Consider the following 27783-nt stretch of genomic DNA (forward strand, 5'->3'; position numbering starts at 1 on the left):
TGCGTGTCGCTCAGCCTGCCTGCCCGCCTCCGGAACAATAGAAGCGGGATCGCTAGGGAGGTGGCTCCTGCAAATGCCCTGTTTGCCTCTTGTGTGATTTCTCCCCGCCCCGCCCCGTCCTTTGCGGAGCCCGGCAGCGGGCTCAGAGGCTAGGTTACAGGGTATCCAGGGCTGCCCGCCGACACATGCTAGCCTCATCGCAATAAACACAATGACTCATTCACCATTTCTGTAGCGAATTTTTTTATTTATTTATTTTACCTGGCCCAGCTCTTTCTCCTTGCAGTTCCCTGACTCTCCCCCAATGTCAAAAGCAAATCGCCAAGGAGGAAACGTTGTATTTTCATGCTGCTGACGCTGGATGTTAGGATTGATCCAGGTTTCACTGACAGGGTGTGTGTGTGTATCAAGATGGCAAGAGGAGGCTGAGTGCTTCTTTATTGTTCTCCCCTTTTGGTGGGGTTGGGTAGCGTGATGTGATGTTGGTTCATGGTGCTGCAGTCTCCTTCTCCCTGAAGGAAGGTGTAGTTGAGGGGAGTTACTTCATGCTACAGTCCCACTCCAGAGCGGCTCTTCTTTGTAGATGGCTCTGCAGCAGCCCTTCAAACTGCAACAGTATTCCTGGGAGAGAGGCCTGGAAGATCCAGGCTCTGGAGGCAAAATCCACCATCATCCTCCTCAGTCAAAGTTGAATCCACCCTGCCTCTTCAGGGAGCTAAAGGACTTCCTTGCTTCTGTCCAGTGGCTCATTGTCTGTCAATCAGTCTGATCCTTTTAATGGTGCCTGGCTGGACTGAAAAGGCTCTGAGGCAATGTGAATGCAGCTAACAAACAGCTGGGTCAGCTGGGATCTCTGTCAGAGACCTAACTCCGAGGCACTGGAGATGCTTTCCTCTGTCTGGTTTGGACTCTATGGGGCAACTATTCTTCTCAGCCCAAGCAAGGGTGCAAGGAAATTATTTTATCTTAAGCTAGATTACACCTGCTAAACGCTTTATCTGCTGCATACTGACCTCAGCTATTTACTTTCTTACTTCGTCTCCCCACCCCTTTCACTAATGCTTCACCACCACCTCCTCCTCCTCCTCACTTTCTTCCAGGGTGTCTTTCTCCTGCTGCTCTGCTATAAATAAAAAGGTGTCTTAAAAGCAAAGGAGGCAACCAGCAGAGCTGGGGTGTGAATCCTGAGCTGCTGCCATTCCTGTTTGTTGTGACTTGAGAATTGTGCATTTTAACCTCCCTCCTTCCATTAATGATAGTAACATTATCTAATTTTATTCCAAGTCATGGTGTGCTAATGTGGGTCATCATCTCATGGTGTTGACCTGCTCCCCTCCCCTCCCCAGGGATGAATTAGCTAATGTTGAGCCATGTACAGTACCAGATATGTGCACAGTATTATGTATTATTAAATGGCTTGGAGTTGAAACCCAGCTTTGTTCAGATTTGTCATTCTGGATGCAATTTATTCTTTTGACATTGTAAACAAAATGCTAAAAGACTTGAATTTTTCGTGAGCAATAAAATAAAAGTATTTAGGGGACATCTCATGGCCCTTCTGACCACACTGTATTGGAAAATCGCTTAATATTTTTAAAATGACATTTTTGATGCTGAATTATAACATAACTTACATGTGTATGGCCTTTTTGAAAGGTAAGGGGGAGCTGATGAAGACTCTGAGGGGCATGAATGACACACCCAAGAGCCTTGTGGGGCTCTTGAAACTTTGATGTGATTGGCTGGCAGTTTTCATACCGATGGCATTGGTTCTGAAGTTAGTGCTTTCTTAACAACAGTGTGTCTCCATCCCACTAACAGGCTGAACTGTACAAGAAGTGTTAGAGCTTTGGCTTAAATTGCCTCTTTGATTTTATTGCCATTAGCATTTAAAAATGTAAATCACATGGTATTCCCATTTATCTAAGTACCAGTCCCTTCTGTGTGGAGATTCTAACAGTCAAGTATGTATTATTCACTAGTTCTCTAGCTCCATTTAAACAGAAAAATAATAAACATAACCCTGGCCTCAAAGAGCTTATAATTTAAAGCCCTCTTTTTACAGTCAGATCCAAATTGGGATACATTTGCACCTGCATGACATGCCATGGGTTACAGTTTCAGGACTATACTTAGTGGGGTTAGAATGCATAAATATGTATGTATGTAATCAGTGGAATCTTACTTTTGTAGCTGCAGAAATATTGTAACATAAAACCATATTCCTGATGAAAAGCTGATGCCTATAGCTATCCCGTATGACCCCCCTCTCAATGATAAATTACACAAGTGACGGTCATAGCATCTTATCCTTTGCATTTAGCATGATGTAGATCCATATCACTTGGAGGGCCGAACCCGGTTGTGACTAGGAGGAGTATTTCATGCTGTCTAATGGAGTGATGATGTATCTATGCCCCTGACAGCTAGTAAAATGAAAAAGAAGTGGGTTGGACCATTTGTTAGTTGTGATAGTTGACATTTCCCTGCAGGAGGGCAAGGTGTCTGCTTCCCTTGAAGGAACAGCTGTCAGGCTTGGTCTCATTGGCTGGTGACCTCCTCCTAGTGACAGACAAAAGACCTGTACAGTGCAGTGTCCTTGCTGTCTCAGTACCCTAGACTTGAATGAAAGTGAGTGGGCTGAAGCTCAGCCCTGGTAGGACAGATGATGCTGATGTGTCAGTAGTGTGGAGGCTATAGTGAAAGTAGCTTTGCCCCTTCACTGAGGGAGGTTTTCAGTCTGTGGGTGCTTTTGGGTCCCTGACTGACCACCATGGCTGCAGGATAAAAGCACCTTTTTTCATGTCTCTCTGTCTCTCTGAGTACTCGCCACAGTTATAGAATTGTAGGACTGGAAGGGACCTTCAGAGACCATCTAGTCCAGTTCCTTGCACTCATGGCAGGACTAAATATTATCTAGACCATCCATGACAGGTGATTGTCTAACCTGCTCTTAAAAATCTCTAATGAGAGAGATTCCACAACCTCCCTCAGCAATTTTTCAGGGCTTAACAACCCTGACAGATAGGAAGTTTTTCCTAATGTCCAATCTAAACTGCCTTTGCTGCAACTTAAGCCCATTTCTTCTTGTCCTAGCTTCAGCGGTTAAGGAGAACAATTTCTCTCCCTCCTCCTTGTAACAACCTTTTATGTACTTGAAAATTATCATTACCCCTCTCAGTCTTCTCTTCTCCAGACTAAACAGCCCCAATTTTTCAATCTTTCCTCATAGGTCATGTTTCTCAATGTTTCATCATTTTTGTTGCTCTTCCCTGGACTTTTTGCAATTTGTCCACATCTTTCCTGAAATGTGGTGCCCAGAACTGGACACATTACTCTGTGCCGATACGGCCTCAACTGGAGTAGAGCGGAAGAATTACTTCTCACGTCTTGCTTACAACACTGCTGCTAATACATTCCGTAATGATGTTTGCTTTTTTGCAACAATGTTACCCTGTTGTCTCATATTTAGCTTGTGGTCCATTATGACCCCCAGATCCCTTTCCACAGTGCTCCTTCCTAGGCAGTCATTTCCCATTTTGTATGTGTGCAACTGATTGTTCCTTCCTAAGTGGAGTATTTTGCATTTGTCCTTATTGAATTTCATCCTGTTTGCTTCAGACCATTTCTTCAGTTTGTCCAGATCACTTTGAATTTTAATCCTATCCTCCAAAGCACTTGAAATCCCTTCCAGCTTGGTATCGTCCTCAGACACGGCTGTTACTCTGAAACCAGACTTTATACATGTACTCTCTATGCCATTATCTAAATCATTGATGAAGATATTGAACAGAGCCAGATCCAGAACTGATCCCTGTGAGACACTCCCCCTCCCCCCCCCCCCCCCCCGATATGCCCTTCCAGCTTGACTGTGAACCACTGGTAACTACTCTCTGGGAACGTTTTTCCAACCAGTTATGCATCAACCTATAATATCTCCATCTATAGTAGCATCCATTCCCTAGTTTGTTTATCCTTGCCTCTGGCTTTGTGGATGGGATTGTTCTACTATGCTGTGTATGGGGCTGGCCTTGAAAGGACTGGTTGCACAGAATGTGGCTGTATTGGCTAGAGGGGACATTACACCAGTTTCCCCGAATATGACATTGGCTTCCTCTTCCACTTCAAGTACAATTTGAGATGTTGATATTGCTCTATAAAGCTTGTGTGTGGAATGGGTCCTGGCCACCTGGGAGACCTGCCTCTCCCCACATGTAGCATTGTGACAACTGACAGCAGCTGGGGACAAGCCAAGATTGGGGTCAGGCAGATATGTAGAGGTAGGATAACAACAGGGGCAGGGTAGGGGGAGGATAACAACACTTCTAGAGCCTCCAAGAGTCTTGAAGCACTTTGCAAAGGTAGTTAAGTATTATTCCTGTCTTGCAAGTGGGGAAACTAAGGCATGGGGGGTAAAGGACTTGCCCACCTTGTACACCAAGACAGAGCCAGGGCTAGGACTCTCTCTGCTGTCCTTCAGTCCCCTGCTCCAACCACTAAGCCAGTGATACTCGGACAGAGGTTCACGAGCTGCAAGTGGCTCTTTAATGTGTCTCCTGCGGCTCTCTGCAGCATGATAATAAAACACGGTGTGATTTAATTATTAACCAAACAGGATACTTTTACTATGTTATTAACCAACTATAGTTGTTAAAATAATAATACTTGGTCAGTCTTTTTGCTGTAAGAATAATATATAAGAAATATTTCCCATTACACTATTTAAATATGAATATATGTGTTATAGTAAATGAAACAATAAATTCACACTACCGTGGCTCTTATGGGTAATGTTGATCGCTAATTTGGCTTCTGACCCACTAAGATCTGAGTGTCACTGCATGTTGCTTCTTCCTACCCAAAAGCATGTCCACTGGGGGATGTAAATGCCACACAGAGAATCTGGAATATGACTGTGGGCAGCCCACAGTCCATTGCTGGTTACAGAGCTCCCAACTGAATGGAGGACAAGTTGTGAGGAATGTACTGGGGTCATATATGGGGGGGAAAGAGGAGCTTAGAGTGCCCGTTACACAGACCTGAAGCCCAACGCTGATATGTATGTCTGTGCCTAGGAAACACTGATCTAGATGTACAGTACATGCTGTACCAGGAACCCTTCCCTCCCTCCCCGCCTGTTCTGGTTGATGAGGCAGTCTATTTCACACCTTAATCTGGGTGGATGGTCATTGGCTGTTTGGGAGGAATGTCCATTTCCAGTAATAGCTCATAGTGACCAAGTGGTTTGTGTTAGATCTGGTCCCCTTTAGGACAGTGTATCCTGACTTCTGCAGGTGCCTCACCCCATGACTGGAGAAAACCTTTGAGACTACATTGCAGGGATAAAGCCCATCTAGTCTAGCTACAGGTCACAGGGTGGGGTTTAATAGCTTTTTATCCCTCTAACGTTTCAGAATCTGTGCAGAGAGCAAGCATTCAGCTAGTAAGTAACTCCAGGAAGACTCAGTGCAAACCAGAAATAGCAAAGCATTAAGGATATTATTTCTAATGACGGCAATTAGCTCGTGTCTTACCTAGAAAATGCCTTTTCCTCTCCAGAACCTTTTAGCCTGAAGAATATGCTCTTGTCACTGAGGGAGGGAGTCTATTTTGCCTTAGCCATCCAGTTAGCACTGGTGGGAGTTATGTGGAAATGAAGCACCGAAGAGGGTAGGGGAGAGACCCTAGTGGGGGCTGGTGAGTAGATTGTGTTACGCAATGCTCTGTGTATTTTGTTTGTGTTGTAGTAAGTAACCTTGGAAAGAACTGTGATTACAGGATTTTCTGAGTATTTTGGCTGTTAGCGCTGTAGTCAGGAGATCTCTCCTGGGCTGTGCACGCTGGTACCTCTTCCCCTTTGACACAATATTGCCAACTTCAAACATCTAAAAATCATGAATCAGATACAAAAATCATGGGATTTTAAAAAAATGTTGGATTCTGAGCCTTCATGGGGCCCTCAGTTTACGTTTCCCAGCTTTTCTCTGCAGCCATGAGACTAGAAGATTTTTACAAAAAGAGGGAGCTGAGATTCCCCCCTTAACACTTGCCTCCAGGAGCTGGGGCTTTAAGAAAAACACCAAATATCATGAGATTTGTGATTAAGCCCTAAGATTGGCAGCACTGAGTTCTGTCCAGTGCTAATTATGCTTTCATGGAGCCAGGCTGAAGTGCCTCAGGCTTCAGGTAGCCTCATGGAATTCTCCCACAGACCATAGTGCTACCTTCACCTTTGCTGAGATGCAGCCTGGGAAGAGTGCACATCACAGCATGCAGTGCTCGGTCTTCATCCAAACAGCTCGGATGGCACCTTGCATGCTGGGGCCCATATGGTATGTCTACGCTGCAAGGAAATTAACACCTGCAGCTGGCCCTTGTCCGCTGACTTGGGCTCATGGGGCTCCGGGGCTGTAAAATGTCAGTGTGGACATTGAGGCTTGGGGCTGGAGCCTGGTCTCTGGAACCCTGCAAGTGGGGAGGATCCCAGAGTCCAGCCTGAGCCCAAACAATCTACACTGCAGTTTTAAAGCCCCACAGCCTGAGCCCCATGAGCTCTGTAGATCCCTTAGCCTCTGCAGGAGGCACCTCCACGTTAAAGCTAAGACCACTGGGATCTGCTCTGTTGGATGTAACCATGTCTGGCCCTGGGGCTTCTGTTTAATTACCAACCCCTGTTTAGTTACCAGCCTCTGTTTGGGAGCCCCTTCCCCCCACTGAGTTAATTGCAGGCAAGCAGTGATTGTGGCTCCAAAAGCCAGTTTGCATATCAAAGGATCTGTGAGCTCTGGAATCTGATGCCTCCCCTCCCACACCATGGCTTACTGGAGTTTGGGGTAAATCTGCCCCCAGCTTTTTCTGGTTGGCAGTCCTGGGAGAGCACAACCCCCTGAACTGCATCTGTGGCCTTTAACAAATGTGTTGTCAAAGCCTATCCACTGTAAAGCTGCCTTCCAAAACATGGGAACAAAACAGATGAGAGCAAATCTAAACATAAGTCCTTGGCACTACCCCTTTAAGCAGGAAGAGTCGCTCCCTGGGATCCTGCTGCAGCCCTTTCCCCTAACTCATCTGGAAGCTGTGTCATTTGATTGCTAACCCTTCAAGGCCTTGCATATTCCTGCTTGTGAAGTGCCTCGGGCAACATGGCATTAGACAAATAATAAACAGGCTGGCCAGAGGCCAGAATCTGCCCTACTTTTCCGCCTGGGCCCATGTAACTTTGTTCTTGTTTCAGCCGAAGAGCTTGGATGTTTTATTTTAAAATGTGTGCCAACCGTGCCAGCCTGCATCTCTGTCCCTATGGTAACAAGCCCCAGCAAATACAGCCCTGGTTCCCTGTGCTGTCTTGACAGCAGTGAACGCCGCCGCGCCCCCCGACCCCCCCTTGTCCAGTTGTCCCAAACGATCCTGCTTGGCTCTGCGCTCACAAGCAGACCCTATAACAAGCTGGTGTGCAGCCAAGCCCATTTTGTGAAGGATGGTTTGTTATTTCCTTGTTACCACCAGTTTGCTTAGCACTGCATGGTGCATACAAATCCAGGCAGTGTCTGCCCCAAAGAGCTTTGCTAAGGAAGCAAACTCCAGTGTTGAGCTTCTAACTGGGAAAAGGGAACTGGAAACTCTGATCAGGAGTGGGGAACTAAATGATGGGAAATCCCAAATCCAGCCAGTTTCTGATCTAGATTTCGGTGAGGCTGTTCACAGGACGCTGTTAGAACAGATGGCAGCTGGAATTTCTGAGGGCGCCTAGGAGGAGGCAGGAGGCTGGTGCTCCCAATGCGTGCAATGCAGGAGGTCTTCTTGCCCTCAGCCCACTCCTGTGATCTGCTGACTGGCATAGCCAGGGCAAGGAGAGAAAAGCACAAATAGGATCCAATTCTTGATGCATATTTTCTGCTCTGTATTTTCCACATGGCTTGCTGACCACAGGAAGGAAACTGAAGGCCTGTGGAAAGCTGGAAGTGAAAGGACAGGATTTCTACCCCCTGAACAGGCTCTGCAGAGTCCCAGATTGTGCATAATGGACTCGGAGGGCGGAAGGGGGAAGGTTGCAATTCTTAATGGTGGCACTGCACTTTCTGTGAGATGCCACGTTAAACTCAGCAGGTCTGGACAGTGCAGAGCTGAATCTCCTGCCTTCTGCGGTATCTGAAAGGCTTGTGGATGGGATGGGCAGCAGGAGAAATGCATTCCAGTGCAACGGCTGAATGGGCCCAACTGTCCCCACCTCGGAGAGCTCTGATCTGAGACAAAGGAGATACTGCAGCTCAGGGAACTGGACTGGCTGATGGTGCATCTTCAAGAAAAGCTTTCCCTTTCAGGCTTGTGCACACTTGCAGGAAGGAGACCTGAAACTTCCCTGCAGCGCTGAGTGTGAGTAGAAGTGCGAATGCGGTATAGAGAGCTTTACCAGGGGACAAGGTGCTAACTTTGCCCCATGGAAGCATCCTTTTCCCCTCTAAAGAACGGGAGTGACTGAGTCAATTAAGCTTAGGGTTGCCAGGGGTTCAGTTTTCGACCAGAACGGCCAGTCGAAAAGGGACCCTGGTGGCTCTGGCTGGGCTGTTAAAAGTCCAGTAAACAGCACGGCGGGGGCCCCAGGCTAAGGCAGGCTCCCTGCCTGCCCTGGCTTCATGCAGCTCCCAGAAGCAGCCATCAGGTCCCTGCAGCACCTAGGCACATGCTGCCCCCGCCCCGAGTGCCAGCTCCGCTGCTCCCATTGGTTATGGTTCGCGACCAATGGGAGCTGCGGAGGCAGCACCTGCAGGCATGAGGGCAGCATGCGGCGCCTCCCTGGCTGCCCATGCACTAGGTGCCGCAGGGACCTGATGACCGCTTCCTGGGAACTGCGGTAAGCACCGCTGGGATCCCGCACCCTGCCCAACACCCTGCCTCAGCCCTGAGCCCCCTCCTGCACCCCAAACCCCTCATCCCTGGCCCCACCCTAGAGCCCATACCCCCCAGTCACAGTCCTGCCCCCCTTTCAACTTGTTCTTGTCCCAGAGTTAGTCTGGGCATCCGCTACTTGTTTCAATGCAAATTAGCAGCAGGGAATCCATGACCCACAGTGTAAAGTGCAGAATTTTGTTCTCCATCCTATAACGTACCATGTTAATTCCTCTTCACATGCACCCCATCGTACAGCCTCACACAAACCTAGCAGCGGTGCTTGAAGATTTATTCCTGCCCTTCCCCAGATACGCAGAGATAACCCTGCCTTCCTTCTCCCCCCACCAACCTCTTTCTAATGTATGAATGAGTTTAGAGGAGCCTCGCTTGTGAGTGTTAATACTTTAGGGGAAGGGGATGCTCTTCCTCAGGCACTGTGCATGGCCATGATCCCAAAGTCTTGTTGCATCAGCACCAGAGAACAGCCACTATTTATTTCTGAAAGCTCCAGGTACCAGAGCAGCTGCTCTGTGATCATTCAATACAATGATCTCCATCAAGTCTCTTCTTCATGCTGTCCTCCCTTCTATTCTCCTCCTAGAGAAGTGACCTGTGTGGACCTCTCTGCTCCTGCATTGAGCCCTTGGATAGCGAGATTCATGTTCTCTGTCTGTTCAAGCTCAATGCTACTGATCTGACCTCTCCCTGAAACAACCCACCCTCCACAGGCTAGCCCCACATGCTCTCGTATTGGATGTGCTCTGTTTGTTGCGTTTCAGCCTCTTCTTTTCCCCCTTGATTCCTCTGATTCTCTGTGATGTGTGAACCCCTCCTCTTCCCTGAAAGGAGTCTGCAGAAGTGAGGATCTCTAGGGATCTTTTATTGGAGGTGGAGGAGCTGGGAACTTACAGACTCTTTATCAGCCACGGTTCTGACTCGTGCTGAACAAAGCAGCCCCACCATGATTGCAAGGGATCTGTGAATAGCTGCGTTCACCTGCCGTCCCAGTTGCAGGTTTGCTGGCTGTGCCAGCAGAGGGTGGACTGTGACTCACAAGCAATGTGGCACATGGTGGCCTGTCTGAGATGTGATCTCTGAAGACCATGTGTCCCAGCATGCAATACAGCCAGGCTGCTTGGATCGAGAGAGAGCATTGCATGCTGCACTCTAGTCTCTGATGACCAACTATGTGTTGAGAAGGAAGGCAGCTCCAATTTGCTCATCTCCTGCTGCAGCTCCAGGTTGGGTGAAGTTTGAAAACTCCAGTGCCAACAGAGGAGAGGGTCATGTGCTGGTCCATCCTGAATTTGTTAATTAAATAGAGCTCTTTAGCGGTCACTGTCCTTGAATCACCCCAGCAGCCTCTCAAAGTCAGTGAGCAAAATAGGAACTCTGGGCTCATCACAGGACTCGCTTGCAGAGGGGAAACTCAGGTGGCAACAGGCCAATGTTTATTGCAGTGTGAAATAGTCACCAAGGAATTGTATTGATTGGCTGGGGCTAGAACCTGATGGAAACTCCCACTGAAATGTTACAACATCTGACTTTGGAAATCCTCCTGCTTTCGTCTCAGGCTATTTCACCAAAGGTGCAGGTATTTTCAGATCCCAAAGGGCTCTGCTGACTCTGACTCTGTCCACAGTATCTGGGCATCCGTTTATCTGAGACTCATTGTCTCCTTCCATGCAAAGCTGTTGGACTATGGAGATTCAAAGGTGAGCTGAAGTTTGTGTAACTAACATCCGCCCCAGACACACACACCCCTCGCCCCATGTGTAACTTATGCTTGTTGAGGATCTTTTGGACTCCCTAAGACTATGGCCTCAGTTACACACAGACTTGCATTGGTTTAGTTAAACTGGTGCAATCCCCTGTGTGGACATTCTTATTTCTTAGTAAGAGTGGTTTATTCAGAGTTTGCTTAGTCCCCAAAAGCCCTTCTCAAACTAAAATGAGCGTGTTCACACAGGGGATTGCACTGCTTAAACAATATTGGTGTAAATTCACCCCTTAAGCGAAACAAGTGACAAGCCCTAAGACCCAGACGTAATTGTCAGGAGTAGAGTGAGTGTGTCCAAAGGGAACGTCTTATGAAATAGCAATGTGGATCTCTCCAAGCACAGTGATAACAAATTAATCCTATGATCGCGTCAGGATAAAGCAAGGGTGTCCTTGAACCAGCTTTGCAACTCAGAAGATATCAGAATAGAATCCTAGAAAAGAAGGGATCTTGAGAGGTCATTTACTCCACACAGACACCTCCTTATCCCCATCACATGCTGAGGCAGAATCAACTATACCTAAATCCTAGACTGTTCCTGATAGGTGTTTGCTAACCTGTTCTTTAAAATGTCCAAAGATGGGGATTCTGCAACCTCCCTTAGTAACCTAGTCCAATGCTTAACTACCCTTTTAGTTAGAAAGTTTCTCCTAATATCTAACCTACATCTCCCTTGCTCCAGATTAAGCCTATTACTACTTGTTCTGCCTTCAGGGGGCATGGAGGACAATTGATCACTGTCCTCTTCATAACAGCCCTTGACTTATTTGAAGATTGTTCTTAGGTCCCCCATCAGATGTCTCTTCTCAAGACTAAACATGCCCAGTTTCTTTAGCTTTTCCTCCTAGATCAAGTTTTCTAAACCTTTTATCATTTTTGATGCTCTCCCCTGGACTCTCTCCAATTTGTCCACATCTTTCTTGAAGTGTGGCACCCAGAACTGGGCACAATATTCCAGCTGAAGCCTCACCAGTGCTGAGTAGAGTAGGACAGTTATCTCCCATGTCTTACAAGTGACCTTCCCGTTAATACATTCCAGAATACTAGCCTTTTTTGCAACTGCATCTCACTGTTGACTCTCATATTCAATTTGTGATCTACTATAAACCCCAGATCTCTTTAGCAGCACTACCACCTAACCAGTTTTTCTCCATTTTGTATTTTTTGCATTTGATCTTTTCCTTCCTAATTACTTTTCACTTGTCTTTATTGAATTTCATCTTGTTAATTTTTAGATCAGGTCTCAAATTTGTCCAGGTCATTTTGAGTTCTAATCCTGCCCTCCAAAGTACTTGCAACCTCTCCTATGTTGGAGTGACGCACACATTTTATAAGCATACTCTCCACTCCATTACCTTAGTCATTAATAAAAATATTGTATAGTACAGACCCAGAATAGACCTGCAGGACCCCACTAGGTACATTTCCCCCCTCCCGCCCCCAGTTTGACAGCAGAGCACTGATAACTACTCTTTGAATATGGCCTTTCAACCAGTTGTGGACCCACCTTCTAGTACTTTCATCTAGACCAGATTTCCCTAGTTTGCTTATGAGAATGTGTAAGAAACCTTACTAACATCAAGTTCTATCCCATCTACTGCTTCTCCTCTCCGTCCACGAGGTCAGTAATGCTGTCAAAGAAATAGATTAGGTTGGTTTGGCATGATTTGTTCTTGACACATCCATGTCGGCCAATACTTATTACCCTATTATCCTTTAGATGCTTACAAATTGATTGTTTAATAATTTGTTCTAGCATCTTTCCAGGTATTAAAGTTAGGTTGACTGGCTTATAATTCCCCAGATCCTCTGTGTTCCCATAATCGCTAATGGTTCGGAGATTGCTTCAGCTAGTTCCCCTGAAGTACCTTAGGGTGACCTTCATTAGGCCCTACTGACTTGAATACATTTAACTTTTCCAAATATTCTTTAACCTGTTCTTCCCCTATTCTGGCTTGTGTTGCTTCCCCCGGTTGTTAATGTTAATTGTGACCAGATGCTTAAATACAATGAATCTTTTTAGTGAAGAGTAGACTGAAGCAAAATGTACATTGAACACTTCAGCCTTCTTCATGTCATCTGTTGTTAGCTCCCCTTCCCCACTAAGTAGAGGACCTACACTTTCCTTTGTCTTTCTTTTGCTCCTAATGTATTTATAGAACCTCTTCTTCTTACTGCCATATTTGTACCTTGCTAGGTGTAACTCACTATGCATTATCTGACATTTAAATTAGGTTGTGTCTAGAGGCCTCAACTAGGTTTGGGCCTCATTTGCTTGGCATTGTACAAACTGTATAATGAATGACCGTCCCTGCTGTACAGCTTACAGTTTAAAAGGCAGGACACTACAGGTGGCTGAGACAAAGAAGTGAGACGGTGTGGGATGGCAGGTGAATGCAGCTGTTCACAGATCCCTGGCAGTTACGGCAGCGCTGCCTTGTTTAGCGGTGCACAAGCCAGACTGGGTCTGGTAAAGATGGGTTACCAAAAATGGTAGGATATGTGCAGTTCTACGGAGGCCGTTTTAAAGATCTCTAGGAAAGGCTGCTCCATAGGTATAAAAGGAGGATTGGAAGTGCACTGTTATCGATGGAGAAGTAATACAATTTTATAGGCAGCTCAATATCTTTTCTGTGTTCTGCAAAATGCCATGCATGTTTTGTATGCAGTGTTGTCTATGTAGTGTTGCAGCTGGGAAAAGGGGTAGCGGAATTAACTGGGTTGGTTTCATACCCATCTATGTAATCAGTGGTGATGATCATCTAATAATAATCTAATAATAAAGAAAAGGAATGTTGGCCTGGATGAATGTAAACATGTGCTGGAAACACCCAGACTTGGTTGACCCAGCTCAAAAATCCACACTACTCATAGTAACACCACCTTAACCTTTGGTAGATAGCGCTAGGTGGAAAGAAGGATTCTTTTGTCTACCGCCACTTAACCCCTCCCGTCGGCATTAACAGTCCCCCAAACAGCTATAATTACCTCCCACGCAGCCCTAGTGTTTCAGAGCAACCTGACCTTGTACCTCCCTAGCTGCTGTTCATGGATTATTTATAGAGTGCAGATTACTCCTGATGACTTCTCCCTGCCTACCTGTTTTATAAAAGCTGGATTTTTTTAATTTTTTTTTTTTCATGGTGAGCTGTACCGGGTTGAATCCAGAACTGATCTCTTATTACCCCTTTATATTGGGACAAGTAAGGATTTGATTTAGTTTTGGGGCAGACTGGGGAAGTTTCACTGCAGTTCTCCCACTCAAACACGCGTGCACATACCCTGTACCTGATGTTAGCCTTCCCTAGAGGCGTGTACGCAAGTGTACAGCTTGCGTACACCTGCATTGTTATCCTCCACCTTTGTATGATCACAGAACTGCTGTCCCCGTGGGCTTGGAACGAGTTCCCATGCCAAGAAGCAATTTTTAGTGCATGAAATTCACCCCTTTGCAGAGGGCCACCACAAGATCTGTGCTTCACTTGGTTGTACAGTGCTGGGCCGCTACATGGGGTGAATCTTATCCACTATGAATTAACTGCTGGTTGGGTTTGAAGTGAGTTTGGGAAGTTTTGCTTGGTATTTTTCCCCCTCCCTTACAAGTGGCATTTCAGAGTCATCTGCTGCCAGCATTTGTTCTGCAAAATTCCCCCCACCCTTGAGTAATCCCAGCAGGAGAGAAGCCCAGGACTGAGACCCCCTACACTAACGTCGCTGTTGACAGGGCATTTATGGCTAGAGAAGCAGTTGGCCCCTTCTTATTCAACATCTCTGCACCTCACAGGCCTTTGAGTCACAGCTGCTTGCTTTGCTGACACAAACAGGTTTTACTCCTGGGGAACCAGTACAGCGGTGGGAGAGCAAGCCTGACTCTTTTGCCTGGTAAAGCAGCAGCAAGATGTGCCAGCAAGGTGTACGAGATGTTGCTGAGAAATAACAAAGGTAGCACTTCCATGAGGTGTGTCAGTTGCTTTCCTGATTCTAAGCGTACTTTGCACCTGACTTATTTGAATGAACCGTTAAACATCACATACAGTCCCAGATAAGAAGAAAATAATGACGCAAAGGCCATGTACATACAGCTCCCATTGACTTTAGTGGATTTTGGTTTGGGCTCATCATGTGTCTGAATTCCACTCACCATGAATAGTTCTTCCTTCATCATGAGGGGAGAAATATGCCCCTGCAGCCTGCATTGCAGAAGAAGTATCCCTATCATTTGTATATCCTCAGCCAGCTGCCAGTTCTTTGCCCTGATCGCACTGTGAAGGTACTTCCCACACCCTCCCCTCCCATGAAGCCGATCAAATAGTTGTTTATGAAGTTGGTGTGTTGTCATCCTGGGTGGATCTGCTTGGGTCTCCTAAGTGAATAATGCAGCCAGTAGAACTCATAGAGCTGAATGGGAAGCCCCTGTGTGACCTCCTGTCTGTCTGTCTCTTAACTAGGGGTGTGGGGGAGAGAGAAAGAGGAGGGAGGCAGCAGCAGGAAAGAAGAGGAGGTGGTGTTGGAGCACAGACTGATGAGGATTCTTAATTGGCCATCTCAAGCAAATTCCTATTGGGCAAAGTCGCTTCCTGCAGCACTGTAGCTGTCTTGCTACAAGTGGGTGACATCTACCATTCTAGTAGAAGCTGACCTATTAGGAAGGCTATAGGAATACCTGGGGGAGGGATCTGGGGGGAGCCAGGCAGTATATACTGTAGCTCAGCATGTTACAATAAAGGTTCATTTCCCGCAGGCTCTCTCATGTGTAGGGCAGGACTTTGTTGCTTTTGAGTGAGATCTGCTTCTCAGGCACATTAGCGCTGCAAGGAAAATTTACAGTCCCCAAAACAGTCAAGCTAGCTTCCCACAGACACATCTGTGTGTGTGTGTGTGTGTGTGTGTTTGCACATGCGCCAACCCATTCAAGCTACCACTTAAATTCACTTAGGCTATGGCTACACAGCGGCACCGATGCAGCTGTGCCACTGTAGTGCTTCTAGTGCAGACGCTCTCCCGCCAACATAGCACTGTCCACACAGCGCTTAAGTCAGTGTAACCTACGTCACACAGGGGGGTGGCTTATTTGCACCCCTGAGTGACATAAGTTACATCGACCTGAGATGTAGCGGTAGGGAATAATGCTCACCTCAGGGCTTGAAAACGCCACTTGCCAACTTCCCCTAGCGAGTGAAAGTCTGGGTGGGGAGTACCTAAGCTAAGCATTTGTCTCTTCAAAAACTTTCAGTCCTCATGGTTACAAAGAAAACATCCCAAAGGTGCCATGTTGCCTGCAGACAGGCCATTCCAGAGTCTCCCTGCTGTCAGAGCTAAACCTCTGGGGCAAGAGCAGGAAGTACACTCTGGCCAATTTCACGGTCGTCATTCCGAATCTTTCAGGCTGCTGTGAAACTGATCAGAACCATGTTCATTGTAATGCTGCAGCTTGTCAAGCTCTGAGCAGCAGCAGAGGCAGGAGCTATTCATAAGGGAGGAGGATCCAAAAATGTGGAGGGTGGGAGAGGATAGGGCCTGGTCTACACCTGCAAATTAGATCAACCTAGTTACAGTGCTCAGGATTGTGAAAAATTGCACACCCTGTGCGATGTAGTTTGGTCCATCTAACCTCCTCGCTGTAGATGCAGCTAGGTCCAGGGAAGACTTCTTCCATCAGCCTCGCTACCATCTCTCAGAGAGGTGGATTAGCTACAGCAATGGAAAAACCCCTTCCGTAGATGTTGTGGCATAGGCGCTTTCTGCAGCAAGAGCTACCGCACTGTAGTGTAGACACACCCTTCGACTGTCAGAGACTCCCCACTCATGGCATCTGGGAGCATAGGCAGCAGACACAAGCCTCATTCCCACCACTTGCAGAGCTGTCGGGACACTTTAGGACAGGTTCCTGGTGATTTGCCATGCCCTGGTTTACCACTGTCTGCAATAATAACCCTTTGTCTGTCTTTAGTGGAAGGATTGCTCAGGGCCTAGGGCACTAGCATAGATCTTGGAGACCAGGGTTCAACTCCCTGCTCTGCCACAGACTTCCTGTGTGACCTTGGGGATGTCACTTCACTGTGTCTCAGTGCCTCAGCTCCCCATCTGTATAATGGGGATAATAGCACTGCCCTTCTCACGGGGATGGTGTGAAGATAAATGCATTAAAAGACTGGGAAGCGCTTTGATATCTGCTGATGAAACCTGCTATTATCATTATTTAGCACCTTCCATCTGAGAATCACAGGGTGTTCTACTAACACATTAACCTCATAACACTCCTGGAAGGGGGGCTAAGTATCATCCCCATTTGGCAGATGGGGAAACTGAGGAACAGAGAGGGGGCAGTGACTTGCCCAAGGTCACACAGTGAGTCATTGGCAGGATTAGAAATAGAACCACTGACTCTCCTGAGTTCATTTGCCACAAACCCATACTGCTTACCCACTGAACTCTAAACCCATGTGATCTAAGCCCTAGAGATACCTGTCACTTCCATAGTGAACCTGAGCTGTTGCAGGAACAGAGACTAGTAGCATGTGTGTGCGTGTGAATAAATAGCCATGGGTTTGTATGATGAATGGGGAATTCCGCAAAGCGATACCCAGAATTGTGTGGGGCTTGTGGGTTTTGACTGTCCCATTCGGTAGCCCTACAAACATCAATGACTTAGCATTTTAGGATTTGTGAGGGTGGGAGGAGGTGGGTGGATGAGTATGTGAATGTGGGGGTGGGAGAATGACTCGACTGCACGGGGCAGGTAGGGCGGAGGGGAAGGACATGTATGAAAACAGTCAGGATGCCTTTCATCAAGAAGAGCTGCAAAGTGAAACCCTGGGGAAGCTAACTGGAAGTGAGGATTAAACGGAGGGCCGCTCTGTGAGGGCTTGAGCTGTTCCAGGGGCAGTGAGGTTCTTCCTGCTCCCCAAGGTGAGAGAGAACATTGAGCTCAATGTAGAGAGCTGGGGATCAATTTCTAGAGGCAGCCTCCCAAGGTGTGTGCTCTGCTCTGCTAGTTGTTTGCACAGCACATAGGGAAGAGAAGGTTATTTGGGGGCTGAAAATCCAGTCAGGTCCTTTGTCTGTTTTATATGCTGTGTTCTCCCTTCACTGTGTCTTCCCCTGTGCCGTCCTCTAACCCTTGTCCTGAGCAGACTGAAGTCGTTTGGAGCAAGAATGTATATCTTTAACATGGGCTCCCCAGCCAGGGCCCTGTGCTCCACGCTCATCCCTGAGCAAACTTTCAACCCACTTACAAGGCCTTCTAATGGAGTCGCTCGCCCCACTGTCATGGCACCTGCAGGCAGAGGTATGAGGCCCAGAAATTGATTTGAACTATCCCGCTTAGAAGCATGTCCTCTTTCTTGCAAGGATTCTGAGCCAGCAGCCTAACAACATGGGGGGAAATGAATCTGGGAAGCACAGAGGGGGAACGGAGCCAGGGGATCCATTACAGAATAATAACAGAGTGGAACATTTCTGGCTGTTGTCAAGCAGGAAGGCATTAGCTTTCGCTAAGAGGAACAGCTAAGTGCAGGGTCGTAAAGATGGGCCCAGCATGATGGGACCATGGGACTCATCCAAGGGAGAGAGAGCAGATAATCAGATGGTCTGGGAAGAGCCAGGAGTAAGCCTTGATGGGTTCACCTGGATGGCCTTTGAGGCTGTGATCTAGGCATCCAGCTCAAAAACGCTGTGTGCTCTGAAACACGAGGGACCACTTCCAAGCACCGAGCATGGCACTAAGCTCAGGGCCCTGAGGGTATGTCTACACTGCAATAAGACACCTGCAGCTGACCCACATTGGCTGGCTTGGGCTTGCAGAGCTCAGGCTGCCGGGCTGTACATCTGCAGTGTAGACATCCAGGCTCGGGTAGGAGCCTGGGCTCTGGGACCCTCCCCCATTGAGAAGGTGGCTTGGGCCCTGACATGGGCCAGCCACTGCTGTTTAACTGCAGTGTAGATGTACCCCTAGAAGCCAGAGTCAGTCCCCAAACTAAGCTGACTGGAGTTGTGAGGAGGTGTCTCGTGGGGGCCACAGAGATCAGTGTTGAGTCTGTTCTTATTTAACTTTTCATGTAGACTTTTCATCTCCAAAGCGCTGTAGGCACCAAAATGAACGCTCGTCGCCTCCTGAAAGGCAGGAATGATAAGTGGTGTTCTCTTGCTCTTAGAGGTAGGGAAATTGATCCACAAAGAGGTTAAAGGCCTGGCTTTCGGAAGTGCTGAGCACCCACAGCTCCAGAGGAGATCAATGGGAGCTGCAGGTGATTAGCACCTCTGAAAAATCAGTCCCCACGTGACTTGCCCAAGGTGCCACAGTGCTTCAGTGGCAGACGGATTCAGCAGTTCCTGGCTCCCAGTGCTGTGCCTTGATCTAGAGGCCACTGTGCTTTTCTTTCAAGCTAGAGATCTGGGAGGCAGTAAATGTCTATTAAAGGAGCAGCTGATCCTCAATTAGGAGGAGCTTGGAACACTGCTGATGACGGACACTATTGTGTAATGGGACGGGGAGCCGCGTGCCCCAGTGCACAGAGCTGCAGCTTGGCTGGTAATGCCAGGAGGTGATGCTCCATCTCTTTGTGGTTCTGGTGCAGGCACCCATGGGATACTGCGCTTAGTGTTATCCCAGGCTGGAGAGGCGCTAGCTTCTCTCTGTTCAGCCCTAGTGAGATCATTTCTGGGCCCCTAGAGCGAGAAAAATGCCAGGTGTAGAATGTGGGAGGGAGTTAGAAGAAGGGTGATAAGGGCTCTGCTCCTCGGGAGGAAAGAACAGAGTACAAACAGTTTGGCTCAATGCCAGCTGTGCCCAAGGGGCAGCAGGTTTGTTTAGAGGGCCAGGAAGGCAGAACTAGGAGTAATGGAATAAAACCGAGTGGAAGGAAGTGCAGGCTGGATGCCCGTAGCATTCCTAATGCTGACATCTTGGCATCTGTGTAGCAATCTGAGCCGGGAAAGGGTGGAAACCCTTTTGTTTGTTTGTTAAAACTGAATGGAGGAACAGACTAAGTAGCCCTCCTACCCTGGGTGTAGGGGTATTTGCTAGAAGGACGAAACAGGTGTGTCTGATTCTACCCCTCACATCCACATACCCTACCTCTCATGATGCAGACACCAGGGCTGGATCTGGCTCACTGTAGTTTGTCCCACTTGACTTCAGTGAAGTCTCACTCCAGTGGATTTACTCACACCAGGCCTGCGCCTGGCTCAAGGCATTCACCAGCGGGGCTGCAATGCTCTGCCCCTGTGCCATCCAGGAGTGGCAGCCAACCACTCGCTGCTATGCCCACTGGTCTTTGGAGGGCTGGTGGAGCGCAGCCTTGTTTCTGTGCTCTGGGATTCCTTGGGGGTGACGTAAAAGAAGGCAGGCTGCCAGGGATGAAATTCCATCCCTCCTGCTTGTTCACAGGTCTGTGGCAAGATTAAAGTGACAGGAATAGAGCATAAACAAGCCAGCAGGCTGGAGGTGGTGTTGCCCTCACCCCTGGATCCTTGTACTTCTCCATTTCAGACTGTGGCGGACTATATATAACCCAGGAGCTGGTTGGAGGGGGATGGGCTCGCCTTGTGGGCTCTGGCCCTGTTAATATCTGGGCTTGTCTCTCTCACAAGCTGGCCTGTTAGGGGTGTACAGCTCCCTACTCGCTTGGCTTAATGTGGCCAGGGAACAGCAGCAGTGATCTCATTGCAATCAGAGGAATGTTCCCTCCAACATTTCAATGATGTCCATCCAAACCCCATGTTATGCGGCCTGGACCAGGGCAGCATTTCCTGCCCCGTTACTGCTGGTCACCTTGGTGTGCAAGTGTTGAGGCACTCACCAGTGTCATCAGTTCCTTTTGCTCCTTGAGCCATCCAGAGAGCTCATGGGGGAGGCGAAGGAGCTGAGTGGTGCTGCTGAATGAATCAGACAGGAGCAGAAAGGAGAGAGCTTGGGGCATGGCCCAGCACATGGGTTCTCAGCCTGGGGGCTGAAAGCCTCCCCCGCTTCCCTTTCCTTATTACCACGTGGGACGAGAATCTCCGCTAGCTCTTGCTTAGCGTGGGTGTCGTCTTGGTATGGAATAGCAGCTCATGGTATGGAAAATAACCCCTTGGAATAGCGCTTAGCACAGAAGGCTGCGAGTCAAGATACCTGGGATGCCTTTGCTGTGCCTTAGACTCTTCATCTCTAAAAAGGGGGGGGGGGGGTTTCTGGCACATGCAGGGGGTGATGCTTCACTAAGGGTCGTAGGGCCCCACAAGGCACTCAGAGAGAGAGAGGATGCACTAGAGAGAGACAAAGCATTTGTTCTTTTGCACATGCATGGCTCAGGAGCTGGCCATGCTAGGAAAGGCAGGTAGCCAGCTGGAAGCTCCTGGGGCATGTGAACTAGGTTGTAGTTTTAGCAGCTTTTTGGAGTCCGGCAGTGGCTTTCTAACAGGATTTATTGTCCGAAAGCTCCTGAACCCGAGGAGCTCTGGCACTGAATCCTCCCTCTCCTGGGCAGACAGCGTCATCGGTGTCTTCCAGGCTGTGCTCCTAGCAGGGAGTGTTCAGTGTGTAAGAAATCGGATTGGTTCCTCCAAGCTGAGGGCAAGACACGGAGGAAAAGCTGAGCAGCAAAAACTCTCTGTTTGGAGAAGATTGGACTGACCTGAGTGAGCGTAGGGGACACTGCCCTGCCAGCTCATCCCCATTCCTTCACCCTCCCCCACCAGCAGTAAAAGGCAAAGCACTTTCATAAGAGATTCTCGGTTTACCTCTTGCTTGCAGGGTATATTTTTCTGCTCTGTTATTGGAAACCCAGATAAAGATGTCAGGAAGCTGCTTTTCTGTTGCATAGTAATGAAGTCCTCATTGACGCTGGGTATCTGCAGGTATCCTCTTCTAGAGAGACTGCAGACAGCTTTTCTGATTATTGCAGCTGTTGGGTAGAATGATCAGACATGGCTCAAAACACCACGGGAGGCTTTGTCCCTCACTCTTGAAGCTTCAGGGCAGACAGATTTATTTAGATTTTGGAGTTACTTCCTTTCAGAATACCCAGTGTGATACAGCATGGCCAGAGGGCAGCAGGAGAGTGTTAGAAGGGAGCCTTATTCCCTGTAGAGGGAAGAAAGTTTGCTATAAATTAAAGCACCTGAAGCCAATTACAGCACCTGAAGCCAGTCACATGATAAAAAACCCCTGCTTCAATCAGACAAGAGGAGGAGTTGAAACAGTGGATTGGTGTTGGAGCAGAGAGCAGTTTGGAGGGAAACAGAGGAGAGTTTGGAGAAGTGCTGTGGTGGGCTAAGAAGACCAAGACCCTAGATAAAGGGACACCTGGTTCCTGCAGAGGGAGGACAGGAAGTCCCACAAGCTGGGGCAGGAGAGGGAAGTAGCCCAGGGGAAGGAACCGCTAGTTCTAGTGGTTTACCGCTATCCCCAGGGCCCCTGGACTGGGACCTGGAGTAGAGGGCAGGCCCGGGTCCCTCCCTCTCCACTCCCCTCCTCTAGGACACTAGTGAGGCAGTTAATACCCAGTTCAGGAGCAAGAAAGGGTGCCCTGAAACCCTCCCCCCCCCCGCCCCAAAGAGAGCACAAGACCCATCATAGTAGGGCTGGCAATTTGCCACACCAGTAACAGTTGCATAGAAAGCAAAGCACCTGTTGGAAGTGGGATATTGTCTCTGGGGATCTGATGTATTACGTGCTAACGTTTGAGAGCTGACACAGAGTACTCAGTGGGGGCTTGCCCATACTAGGGGTAAATGGTTGTGTTGTTTAAAATTGTGGTAGCTAACGCTCCTAGTGTAGGGAGACAAGGTGGCTAAGGTAATATCTTTTATTGACCCAGCTTCTACTAGTGAATGAGACAAGCTTTCAAGCACCACAGAGCTCTTCAGGTTCTGGGGCACTCTAAAGCTTGACTCTTTCACAAACAGTCGTTGGTCTGATAAAAGATATTACTCCACACACCTCGTCTCTCATGTGGTGGGACCCACATGGCTACAACATTGCAAACAATCATAGTGTAGCCAGGACAAGGCGTAGTTCATCATGTAACAACTAATGCGTTAAGCTATTCTGTTTTAAAGAAACACCTCTTTTCTAGGACTGTCCATTTAATCGCGATTAACTAAAAAAAAATTAATCGCAATTTGTAATATAAATCATGATTTTAAAAAAGTGTGATTAATCACACTGTTAATAGAATGCCAATTGAAATTTATTAAATATTTGTGGATGTTCATCTACATTTTCAAATATATTGATTTCTATTACAACACAGAATATAAAGTGTATAGTACTCAGTTTTAATTATTTTCATTACAAATATTTGCACAGTAAAAATGATAAAAGAAATAGTATTTTTCAGTTCACCTCATACAAGTACTGTAGTGCAATCTCTATCATGAAAGTGTAACTTACAAATGTAGGTGTGGTTTTTTTGTTACATAACTGCACTCAAAAACAAAATAATATAAAACTTTGGAGCCTACAAGTCCACTCAGTCCTACTTCTTGTTCAGCCAATCACTAAGACAAACACATTTACGGAGATACTGTTGCCGGCTTCTTATTTACAATGTCACCTGAAAGTGAGAACAGACGTTCGTATGGCACTTTTGTAGCCGGTGTTGCAAGGCATTTACATGCCAGATATGCTAAATGTTCAAATGTCCCTTCATGCTTCGGCCACCATTCCAGAGGACATGCTTCCATGCTGATGATGCTCGTTAAAAAATAATGTGTGAATTAAATTTTGTGACTGAACTCCTTGGGGGAGAATTGTATGTCTCCTGTTCTGTTTTACCCACATTCTGCCATATATTTCATGTTATAGCAGTCTCGGATGATGACCCAGCACACGTTGTTTGTTTTAAGAACACTTTCACAGCAGATTTGACAAAACGCAAAGAAGGTACTAATGTGAGATTTCTAAAGACTGCTACGGCACTCGACCCAAGGTTTAAGAATCTGAAGCGCTGTCCAAAATCTGAGAGGGACAAGGTGTAGAGCATGCTTTCAGATGTCTTAAAAGAGCAACACTCAGATGCAAAAACTACAGAACCTGAACCACCAAAAAAGAAAATCAACCTTCTGCTGTTGGCATCTGACTCAGATGATGAAAATGAACAAGCATCGGTCCGCTCTGCTTTGGATCGTTATCGAGCAGAACCCATCATCAGCATGGACGCACGTCCTCTGGAATGGTGGTTGACAGATGAAGGGACATATGAATCTTTAGCGCATCTGGCACCTAAGTATCTTGCGATGCTGGCTACCACAGTGCCATGCGAACGTCTGTTCTCACTTTCAGGTGACATAAACAAGAAGCGGGCAGCATTATTGCCTGCAAATTGAAACCAAACTTGTTTGTCTGAGCAATTGGCTGAACTAGAACTGAGTGGACTTGTAGGCTCTAAAGTTTTATATTGTTTTATTTTTGAATGCGGTTAGTTTTTGTACATAATTCTACATTTGTAAGTTCAACTCTCATGATAAAAAGAAAAGGAGTACTTGTGGCACCTTAGAGACTAACCAATTTATTTGAGCGTAATCATCTGCTCAAATAAATTGGTTAGTCTCTAAGGTGCCACAAGTACTCCTTTTCTTTTTGCGAATACAGACTAACACAGCTGTTACTCTGAAACCTGTCTCATGGTAAAGAGATTCATAGATATTAAGGTCAGAAGGGACCACTATGATCATCTAGTCAGACCGCCTGCACAATGCAGGCCACAGAATCTCACCCACCCACTCCTGCGATAAACCTCTCACCTATGTCTGAGCTATTGAAGTCCTCAAATCATGGTTTAAAGACTTCAAGGTGCAGAGAATCCTCCAGCAAGTGACCTGTGCCCCATGCTACAGAGGAAGGCGAAAAACCCCCAGGGCCTCTTCCAATCTGCCCTAGAGGAAAATTCCTTCCCAACCCCAAATATGGCGATCAGCTGAACACTGAGCATATGTGCAAGATACCCAGGAAAGAATGGCCAGATACCCAGGAAAGAATTCTCTGTAGTAACTCGGATCCCATCCCATCACAGGTCATTGGGCCTATTTACCATGAATATTTAAAGATCAATTAATTGCCAAAATCATGTTCTCCCATCATACCATCTCCTCCATAAACTCAATAAGTTTAATCTTGAAGCCAGATAGGCCTTTTTCCCCCACTGCTTCCCTTGGAACGCTATTCAAGAACTTCACTCCTCTGATGGTTAGAAACCATTGCACTGTAGTACTTGTATTAGGTGAATTGAAAAATACTGTTTCTTTTTTTTTTACAGTGCGAATATTTTTAATCAAAAATAAAAAATAAAGTGAGCACTGTACACTTTGTATTCTGTGTTGTAATTAAAATCAATATATTTGAAAATGTAGAAAACATCCAAAAATATTTAAATAAATGGTATTTTATTATTGTTTAACGGTGCAATCGATCACACAGTTAATTTTTTTAATCACTTGATAGCCCTACTTTTTTCCTAGGTTGGACAAGCCAGAGAGATCAGGGAAGCTGCAGTGCCTAAAGAGACCTAGATGTGATAGTGGACGGAAAATTAGACTAATATTTGCAATGTGATCTGAATGAAAGAAAGCCTATGACATTTTGGGCCCCGAGTGTAAAGCTGTCATGTCACATATCAAGGAGGTGACAGTCCATCTCTGTATGGCTCTGGGATATTGTATTCATTCTAGGCACCTCCTTACCATAAAGATATTGACTTATTGGAAGAAGTTCAGAGAAGGTCAGGGAAAATGATCAGGGGGCTGGAGGGACTTGCTTACCACAACAGTTAGAAAAGCTAAATGTGTGCAGCTTGGCTCGGGGACAGCAAAGGGGGATGGGATAAGTCTACAGATGTTGGAAGCAAGGTGGATTTGATTTAAATCACTAGTCAGGAAGACTCGATTTAATCATGAATTTCTAAATAAAAGTGCGTTCTTGTTGGTTGTTATAACCTTAATACATATTCTTTACAACTCAGATAGATGTAGGTTTCATTGTTAGAAGGTACATTCTATACATTTTTAAGTGATTTTATTTTGAAAACTTTTCAGATTAGTTTTACAGCTATATCAGAAAATGAATGTTTGGTCATTTCATTTACCAAAGGTAAATTGAAGCAGATAGTTCACCTCCCAATGACTTCATAAATATCTCCAATTCAACAGGTTAATCATTAATATTTGGAGGATTTTCTTGCCATGCTGTATTAGGAGGAGAACATCACCAGACAGACATTTAAATTGTTTTATTTAACTAAAACAACAAAATTATGTATTCTGGATTTTTTTCTTCACCAGCAAACTTATAATATTTTAACAAAACAAGAGCATGAATTTTTGAATTTAAACCTTCAAGTTTTTAATATCAGGTTTGTTTTTGTTAAAATTGTTAACTAAAATAGTTGAATGAAATATTTAAAAAAAAAAAAAAAATTAAATCGACTATATCAGCCAGATCAACATGAGAAACTTAAAATATTGGCTTCTGCAGCTAACTCAGTCGTCTTCACCTTCATTTTCCTGTTTGTTCATAATCTGGAAAAGAAAAACAAGCTTTTTCAGGTCCCAAACGAGTTCTCAATTTGGAATGAATTAGTCCAAAGGAAGAAAATATTCTTTCTACACTGGCAGAAGAAGCTACTGCTGTTAAAAGTGAGATTATCACTTCAACAGTCTCAGAATCCAAGTGCTTAAGTGACTTCCACCAGTTCACTAGTGTGACTTTCTTTAAAACATCATCAGCAAACGAATATTTCTTGAATGGTTCTTATGCCCAAACAGGGTCTCTTTTACGGCCTGCTACCATTATAGGTTTTCCCTTCTAGTGAGAGACTGGTCTGGTAGATCTCAAATCAATGAAGGCTACACTCCGAAAGACCTCAAGACTTCTGGAATATGCTGCTCAAACAGTTTCACTTTTTTGTTTCTACTGCCTGTCCCTCCCTTCTCACATTTATCTCCAGACTTCTTCTCCTTGTCCAGATCTATCCTGCCCCCAACAATATTCTATTCATTGAACTTTTTGAAACTTTGCACTTTTAGAGAGAGGTAAGGGATGGACTCTGTGTACACAAATTTGCAGAGGGATAATAGGGTTGAGGTCTGTTTGTTGTTTCTCACCTCTTTATATTTTTTTTAAAACATTTTTGTTGTTAACAAGCATGCTATCTTTGGAGACACAAATCCACAGTTTGAGAACTGCAAAACTAAGCATCTGTGATGGTATCTTCTTGACTGAGCACTGAGTCCCATTGGGTAGATAGAAAGATTAACCTAAAGAATCTATCCAGAAGCCCCTGGAACCCCATAAAATTGGGTCCCTGATCCATGAACTATTGGAACTCATTTACAAAACTTTTCTTAAACATTACATGAATATATTGTCTCATACATTGTAGCTCAAAGATATCTCATCATGGAATAGGGATTATAAATTCTAATTCTATAGTATCTTAATTAAAACTATCTTTAGATGGGTTTTTTCCCCTCAAAAAGCGTTTTATCAAAAAAAAATCAGATTTTTATTTTATTTATTTATTTCTTAATCATTGATTTTATCCACCTTGGTTAGAAGGCTGTAAATGCTAAGGAGGGGAAAGCATTATTTAAGCATGGGACATGGGGCTAGAACTATCAGTAATGGGATGAAATTAAGAAAAGAAAAATGTATGTGGTTGGGAGACATTTCCTGATCTAAGAGAACCATTGCCCTGGAGAAGGGGTGAAAGCGTCATGGACTGGGATTTTGTTTAAACTAGCCACTACACATGATCCTATAGGGACCGATTCTGCATTGGCAGGAAGACCTGGGTCAGGGGTCGGCAACCTTTCAGAAGTGGTGTGCCGCATCTTCGTCGATACACTCTAATTTAAGGTTTTGTGTGCCAGTAATACATCTTAACTTTTTTAGAGGGTCTCTCGCTATAAGTCTGTTATGTAACTAAACTATTGTTGTATGTAAAGTAAACAAGGTTTTTAAAATGTTTCAGAAGCGTCATTTAAAATTTAAATTAAAATGCAGCTCTTATCAGTTTAGTGCAGTGGTTCTTAACCTGGGGTGCACGCACCCCCTGGGGCTGCGAGATGTCCTTTCTGGGGGTGCAAGACATGCCAGGTTTTCTTTATTTTTTTTTAGAAGGTAAATCACCAAA

General features: G+C 46.0%; 1 protein-coding gene across 3 annotated transcripts in view; it reads left to right on the plus strand.

The window, feature by feature from the left end:
• The window catches only part of TMEM63B (transmembrane protein 63B), an 88156-nt gene that overhangs the window by 357 nt on the left and 60016 nt on the right, over window positions 1-27783 (plus strand). The window contains exon 1 of one of the 3 annotated variants that reach the window (XM_048843534.2): window positions 8354-8373. The exons of the other annotated variants lie outside the window; for them this stretch is intronic. The gene's annotated coding sequence lies outside the window, so the exon portion shown is untranslated. Of the gene's footprint in view, window positions 1-8353; window positions 8374-27783 lie in introns of those variants that run through there. 3 annotated transcript variants of the gene reach the window in all.

Source organism: Caretta caretta, chromosome 3, assembly GCF_965140235.1.
Source record: "Caretta caretta isolate rCarCar2 chromosome 3, rCarCar1.hap1, whole genome shotgun sequence".
NCBI classification, from domain to species: Eukaryota; Metazoa; Chordata; order Testudines; family Cheloniidae; genus Caretta; species Caretta caretta.